The sequence below is a fragment of the Zingiber officinale genome, chromosome 6A (genome assembly GCF_018446385.1).
Source record: "Zingiber officinale cultivar Zhangliang chromosome 6A, Zo_v1.1, whole genome shotgun sequence".
NCBI lineage: Eukaryota > Viridiplantae > Streptophyta > Magnoliopsida > Zingiberales > Zingiberaceae > Zingiber > Zingiber officinale.
In genome coordinates this window covers 37,805,378-37,813,655 of record NC_055997.1, presented here as the reverse complement: position 1 = coordinate 37,813,655, position 8,278 = coordinate 37,805,378, and positions in this window count along the sequence as shown.

Genomic DNA, 8,278 nt, shown 5'->3' with positions numbered 1-8,278 from the left:
TTATCACTGGTCTTGGCATTCCTGTCCATTTTCAGCACATTGAAGGTAAAGATAATCTCCTAGCTGATGCATTGCCCCGATTACTCTATGTCATTACAGGCCCATGGATCCCTACGGAGAAGGATCTTCTCATCCTGAATCAGATGGAAGAAGCCTGGAAGCAACTCAGCTGCAATCCAAATACAGCAGCATCCCATCACCTTGCGGGCCTGCCTTATCATCTCCTGGAGCAATACGAAGAATTGGCCCAGTCCAGCAAAAACAGAATCCTCCATTCAGAGGAACACCAGAAAAGAGCCCATATGGAGGACATTGAGTGGACAGCAGCAAGGAACGTCATCAATAGTATCAGAGTACTGGAGCTTATCTGCAGGGTTAAAGAAAATGACTTTAAACTCAGGAGCGCACAAAAACAAGGACTCTACTTCAAAGATGTCATTCCAGCTGTAACCAATGCCCAGGTTGAATTATTGGAAGCTTTCCTGAGGATGCAAAGCACTCTCCAGCGCATTAAAGATGTTCCACCATAAAAGGAAGCATGTGGTGAGCCCAATAAATCCAAAGGTACTTTATTCTCCGATGGAGTGAGCCTCGGGGAGCCGTCCATCTATCTTTAGGGATAAGTATGCTGAGTCAGTATGCCCTGTAAAGTAGTAGATGCTGAGTCAGTATGTCCTATAAAGTAGCTAATAATGCATACTTTAGTTGTAGTGGGGAAAAAGAGATATAATCGGCTGAATGTTGATGGGGCCCAATGAGCACCCAGTTCTCCGATCAAACCTCTATATAACCCACAACCCTTCTCATTGCAAGACAGACATCACATCTTGCTACAAGTCTTACTCTGAGAAAGCTTCACTTGCTAAGTTTGTAAGTTTTTTCTAAGATCTTAACTTGTAGTCTTGTATTCTCTAGTTCTTATACACTATCTTCAAGTTGAGATTTTATTTTTGAATCTTCCGTATTTTGGTATCAGAGAACAATTTGATCCGCAGGTACAATTGAGATTGTCCATGCAGGAAAGAGCATCAATAGTACCAGCTGAAGTACTATATCACTCAAGAAGGGACGATGTGCATCACAGAGTATATGTACATCGTTCAGAGGAAGCAATACTAGTCACTACCAATCAAGTGGATAGATCACTGATACAACCAGAAAGCTTCATGCAACTCCAACGAAGTGGCATGCGTTTCATCCATATGGGGGTTATTCAAGTCAGGATACAAATACTCCACAGACAAGAAGAAGGTACACTTCTGTTAATTATCTTTCGAGATAACAGGTGGCAGGGAGACCAAGCCATTTTCGCCACAATGGTAGTTGATCTCACTCAAGGAAGTCAATTGGTATATGTGATACCTGAAACTATGTTAACCATCTCAGATTTTTACAGAAATATACAAATTTCCATTTTAGCTAGAGGCTATGAAGGATGGCAAAATAGCGAAGCCAATATCTTGGTCACCAGAGGAATGGTTGGACGGCTATCCAACACCCCAAATGTTGGGTTCGCCCATGAAATTCAGAATGTGGTGGATTATCTTATCACCCATGGGGTAAGAGCGCTACCAGGGAGAAGATACAACACTCGAGAGCTTTTAGGGCAAAACTGGATTATCAATCAATCCAGCATCAATATTCCAATGCAACCAATGGAGGTGAGCACTCGAAATCTACTAGATGGACGTATCTCTATACAATTTGATAATTATCAGGCAGCAATAGCAGCAAGCCAACCTTATTATAATCAACAAGATGAAGAGATCCCTTCTGATAAAGAAGAAGTTCATCATCAAATTATTGTTGTTCTTCTTGAAAACCCAGAAGAAATGTTAATGGTTAAGAGAATCAGCAATTCAGCAATACTACCAAAAAGACAGACGGAAGGATCCGCTGGCTATGATCTAGCCATCAATCGAGGACTATCTGTCCCCAAAAAGGACAAAAGTCTCTTAACTACTGGTTTCTGCATTCAGATTCCAAGAGGAACTTATGCTAGAATAGCACCAAGGTCCAGCGCAGCTCTACAAGGACTTATTATTATGGGCGGTGTCGTTGATGAAGACTATCGAGGAGAGGTAAAAATCATTGCTTATAACCTCACTAATAAGCATATATATCTTCAGAAACATGAGTGTATTGCTCAGCTTATTCTTGAAAGAATAGCAACACCTGAGGTAATGGAGGTAACCCACTTGGAAACCACAGCGAGAGGAGTGCAAGGTTTCGGGTGGACCACAAATTTGGCTTACCCTTCTGAGGCGCCCTTACCAAAGTATGTACACAGGAACAAGCACATCCGGAATGTCCAGGGTGTGCATATTGCCATGATGGAACAGAAACAGCAGAGCCATATGAACTCTATGTGGCCCCTACACCAGGATATATTGACGACCGGGAATATATTGAGTATACTCCCATACCACTGAAACAGAAGCAAACAATTGATGAAATATTCAATGAGTATCAACACTTTCATCAAGAATCTGAATGGCTCAGAAGGAGAGCCAGGACACCTGAAGATGATCCTATGGAGATAGCTATTTCTGACACAAGACGAATCCTCCGAATATCTAAAGATTATCGTAATGAGCTTCAACAACAACTTGACAACCTTCCCTCATCATCCTCTTCATCTAACCATTTTTGTATGGTTATTACTAATACTGATGATGATGATTATATTAGCTATTTGCAATATTTAGCATTACAGGATTCCCCTTTCATTACTTCGGAAGAATTTACAAATCCTTTTGCGAAAGCGGGTGGGGAAGCTGATTGGGAAGCTGAGGCGGATGCTGTTAAGGCGGATGAATTTAATACAAAACATTGGGTGACTGACTATCCAATGCAAATTATTGCAGCAGGAGGAGTAGAAGAAGCCGAAGCTGAATGGATAAATGATTACCCAAATCTCAAGGCTCTAACGGAACAAATATACTCCACAGAGGTTGTATCACAATATCGACCTCATATGGATACAACAATGAACCCTGTGGGATACCCTCCAACAGGGAGAACAAAGGTCGAGCCGGTCAGTATAGTACCCCCAATTGAACCAGGAAAAGGAAAAACTTTCAAAGGACGTGATACATCTGAATGGTGGAATTTACCATCTGCACATCAACAAACTGGCGCCATTCTGACTTTACCAACACAATTGGGTAAAATAGAAGATGCATTTCTACGCTGGGAAGGTATAACTAAGAATGTAGTTGCCTTGCATAATTTCACAGATAATCAGGACAAGGCCGACTTCTTTGAAAACCTCCTGGGATAAGCAGAAATACTAACGTGGATCCAATGGCGAATGGCCTACCCCGAAGAATATCAGGAGTTAGTAAACTCAGCAGAAGGAAGAAATGGTACTCAGAATATCTTATCCCAGATACGAAGGGTATTTATATTAGAAGATCCTTTTCAAGGTTCCAATGACATGCAGGATAACGCTTACAGAGACCTTGAACGAATAACATGTTATAATATTAAAGATATTCTTCCTTTCATGAATGACTATATGAATTTGGCAGCAAAAACGGGGAGATTATTCACAGGAGCAGAATTATCTGAGAAGTTCTGGCTTAAACTACCAGGAGATCTGGGAAGAAGAATTAAAGCGGCATTCGAAGAAAAGTATCAAGGGAATACAATAGGAGTACACCCAAGGGTTCTCTTCGCATATAATACCTGGAAGATGAATGCAAGAAAGTAGCCTTTAATAGATCATTAAAAGACTTATCTTTCTGCAACCAAATACCGATACCAGGATACTATCAGAAGAAAAGAAGGTTTGGTGCAAGAAAGTCTACTACTTATAAAGGTAAACCCCACAACTCTCATGCTAGAATAGAAAAGAAGAAACACCTTATACGAAACAAGAAATGTAAATGTTTCCTATGCGGAGAGGAAGGGCATTTTGCAAGAGACTGCCCAAAAGAATACAGAAACACAAAACAGGTAGACATGTTTGAAGGACTAGAACTACCAGAAGATTATGAAATTATGTCTGTCCAAGAGAGAGATGAACCCTCCGATGCTATCTATAGCATATTTGAAGGAGAAGATCACCAGGTATTAATCAACGTCCATGAATCTTTGTTTGTGTTTATAGAAGAGAAAAATTGCTATATGATAGGAAAAGACAGTGGATGGCAACCTATGGTTCGTGTAACCAAAACTCAGCATGATTGCAATCATGTATGGATTCTTAATGACGAAATCTCATACCCTTATGAAAGATGTTACTGCTGTAAGAGGATGACTATGCAGAAGCACAGAATGCATTGCGGGACCTGCAAAGTAACCTCATGTGGTATGTGCTTAAAACAATATTTCAACATTTCAATTCCTATTCAGCAGAAAGCACCTGTACCATATAATCCTAGTAGCCTTGTCCAAGAAAAACTAGCCTACATCAATTGGGTTGAAGCAGAAATGGCAAGACTCAAACAAGAAGTTGAGGCTTCTAAAGCACTCGCCGTTCTTCAAATTGAGCAGCTGAAGAAGGAATTCCAAATCAAAGAAGAAACACTGATAAGAGAAGCTTCTGCAGGCAAACTTGAAGTAGACACAGAGAATGAAGAACTACGCTTGAAGGTAGATCTCCTTGAGTTAGAAAACTCTGACCTTAAAAAGCAAATATCAAAAATACAGGATGAGGAAAACCATGAAGAAGAAGAAGCTTATATGTTTATTACTGAAGGAATGGAAGAGGAACTATCAAATTCAGAGGTAATTTCCTCCATCATAAAGACAAATGGGCTTTTTAATCTAATAGTGGAACTTAGTATTCCAGGAGTAAAAGTTTTCAAAGTTAATGCGATACTGGATACTGGAGCTAGAACTTGTTGCATAGACCAAGCGGCAATACCACCTGAAGCTATGGAAGAAAATACCTTTGTAGTTAACTTCAGTGGCATCAATTCCAAAACGACTGCCAACAAGAAGTTAAAGTATGATAATATGAAGATTGGGGAGCATACATTCAGAATACCGTACACATATGCCTTTCCCCTAACAATTGGAGGCAACATCACGATGATAATAGGGTGTAACTTCATCCGATCACTATATGGAGGAATTCAAATCGAGGAAGATGAGGTAACCTTTTATAAGAACATTACTACCATAAAGACTCAGCAAACTGTTGCTGCAGCACCCTCTCTAGAAGAATTGGAACTTGAAGAATAGGAGTACCATCAAATTCATGAGCAAATTTGCACGTGGCAATCAGGTACTCTGCTACAAGATCTTATTAAAGAATTAACTGATACAGGATATATTGAGGACAACCCAACAAAACATTGGGCCAAGAATAAAATTACATGCAAATTAGAAATCAAAAATCCTGACATGATTGATGAAGATAGGCCATTGAAGCATGTAACTCCCCAAATGCAAAAGTCCTTTACTGCACACATGCTTATTGAAACCGATGGTTGTATGGAAGGAAGGGGAGGCATATGCAAATGGAAGCTGCAGAAACATGATTCAAAGCTAGATGAAAAAATCTGCGCTTATGCTAGTGGCAAGTTTTCTCCACCAAAGTCCACAATTGATGCTGAGATTTACGCCATGATGAACAACCTGAATAGCTTCAAAATCTATTACTTAGACAAGGAGGAACTATTAATCAGAACAGACTGCCAGGCTCTTATTAGTTTCTTCAATAAATCAGCACAAAACAAGCCTTCCCGTGTTAGATGGATAGCTTTTACAGATTTTATCACTAGTCTTGACATTCCTGTCCATTTTCAGCACATTGAAGGTAAAGATAATCTCCTAGCTGATGCATTGTCCCGATTACTCTGTGTCATTACAGGCCCATGGATCCCTACGGAGAAGGATCTTCTCATCCTGAATCAGATGGAAGAAGCCTGGAAGCAACTCAGCTGCAAGCCAAATACAGCAGCATCCCATCACCTTGCGAGCCTGCCTTATCATCTAATGGAGCAATACGAAGAATTGGCCCAGTCCAGCAAAAACAGAATCCTCCATTCAGAGGAACACCAGAAAAGAGCCCATATGGAGGACATTGAGTGGACAGCAGCAAGGAACGTCATCAATAGTATCAGAGTACTGGAGCTTACCTGCAGGGTTAAAGAAAATGACTTTAAACTCAAGAGCGCACAAAAATAAGGACTCTACTTCAAAGATTCCATTCCAGCTGTAACCAATGCCCGGGTTGAATTATTGGAAGCTTTCTTGAGGATGCAAAGCACTCTCCAGCGCATTAAAGATGTACCACCATAAAAGGAAGCATGTGGTGAGCCCAATAAATCCAAAGGCACTTTATTCTCTGATGGATTGAGCCTCGGGAGCTGTCCATCTGTCTTTAGGGATAAGTATGCTGAGTCAGTATGCCCTGTAAAGTAGTAGATGCTGAGTCAGTATGTCCTATAAAGTAGCTAATAATGCATACTTTAGTTGTAGTGGGGAAAAAGAGATATAATCGGCTGAATGTTGATGGGGCCCAATGAGCACCTAGTTCTCCGATCAAACCTCTATATAACCCACAGCCCTTCTCATTGCAAGACACACAGCATATCTTGCTACAAGTCTTACTCTGAGAAAGCTTCACTTGCTAAGTTTGTAAGTCTTTTCTAAGATCTTAACTTGTAGTCTTGTATTCTCTAGTTCTTATACACTATCTTCAAGTTGAGATTTTATTTTTGAATCTTCCGCATTTTGGTATCAGAGCAACAATTTGATCCGCTGGTACAATTGAGATTGTCCATGCAGGAAAGAGCATCAATAGTACCAGCTGAAGTACTATATCACTCAAGAAGGGACGATGCGCATCACAGAGTATATGTACATCATTCGGAGGAAGCAATACTAGTCACTACCAATCAAGTGGATAGATCGCTGATACAACCAGAAAGCTTCATGCAACTCCAGCGAAGTGGCTTGCGTTTCATCCATATGGGGGTTATTCAAGTCAAGATACAAATACTCCACAGACAAGAAGAAGGTACACTTCTATTAATTATCTTTCGAGATAACAGGTGGCAGGGAGACCAAGCCATTTTCGCCACAATGGAAGTTGATCTCACTCAAGGAAGTCAATTGGTATATGTGATACCTGACACTATGTTAACCATCTCATATTTTTACATAAATATACAAATTTCCATTTTAGCCAGAGGCTATGAAGGATGGCAAAATATCGAAGCCAATATCTTGGTCACCAGAGGAATGGTTGGACGGCTATCCAACACCCCAAATGTTGGGTTCGCCTATGAAATTCAGAATGTGGTGGATTATCTTATCACCCATGGGGTAAGAGCGCTACCAGGGCGAAGATACAACACTCGAGAGCTTTTAGGGCAAAACTGGATTATCAATCAATCCAACATCAATATTCCAATGCAACCAATGGAGGTGAGCACTCGAAATCCACTAGATGGACGTATCTCTATACAATTTGATAATTATCGGGCAGCAATAGCAGCAAGCCAACCTTATTATAATCAACAAGATGAAGAGATCCCTTCTGATAAAGAAGAAGTTCATCATCAAATTATTGCTGTTCTTCTTGAAAACCCAGAAGAAATCTTAATGGTCAAGAGAATCAGCAATTCAGCAATACTACCAAAAAGACAGACAGAAGGATCCGCTGGCTATGATCTTGCCATCAATCGAGAACAATTTGACCCCAAAAAGAACAAAACTCTCTTAACTACTGGTATCTGCATTCAGATTCCAAGAGGAACTTATGCTAGAATAGCACCAAGGTCAAGCGCAACTCTACAAGGACTTATTATTATGGGCGGAGTCGTTGATGAAGACTTTCGAGGAGAGGTAAAAATCATTGCTTATAACCTCACTAATAAGCATATATATCTTCAAAAACATGAGTGTATTGCTCAGCTTATTCTTGAAAAAATAGCAACACCTGAGGTAATGGAGGTAACCCACTTGGAAACCACAGCGAGAGTAGTGCAAGGTTTCGGGTGGACCACAAATTTGGCTTACCCTTCTGAGGCCCCCTTACCAAGGTATGTACACAGGAACAAGCACATCCGGAATGTCCAGGGTGTGCATATTGCCATGATGGAACAGAAACAGCAGAGCCATATGAACTCTATGTGGCCCTTACACCAGGATATATTGATGACCGGGAATATATTGAGTATACTCCCATACCACTGAAACAGAAGCAAACAATTGATGAAATATTCAATGAGTATCAACACTTTCATCAAGAATCTGAATGGCTCAGAAGGAGAGCCATGACACCTGAAGATGATCCTATGGAGATAGCTATTTCCGA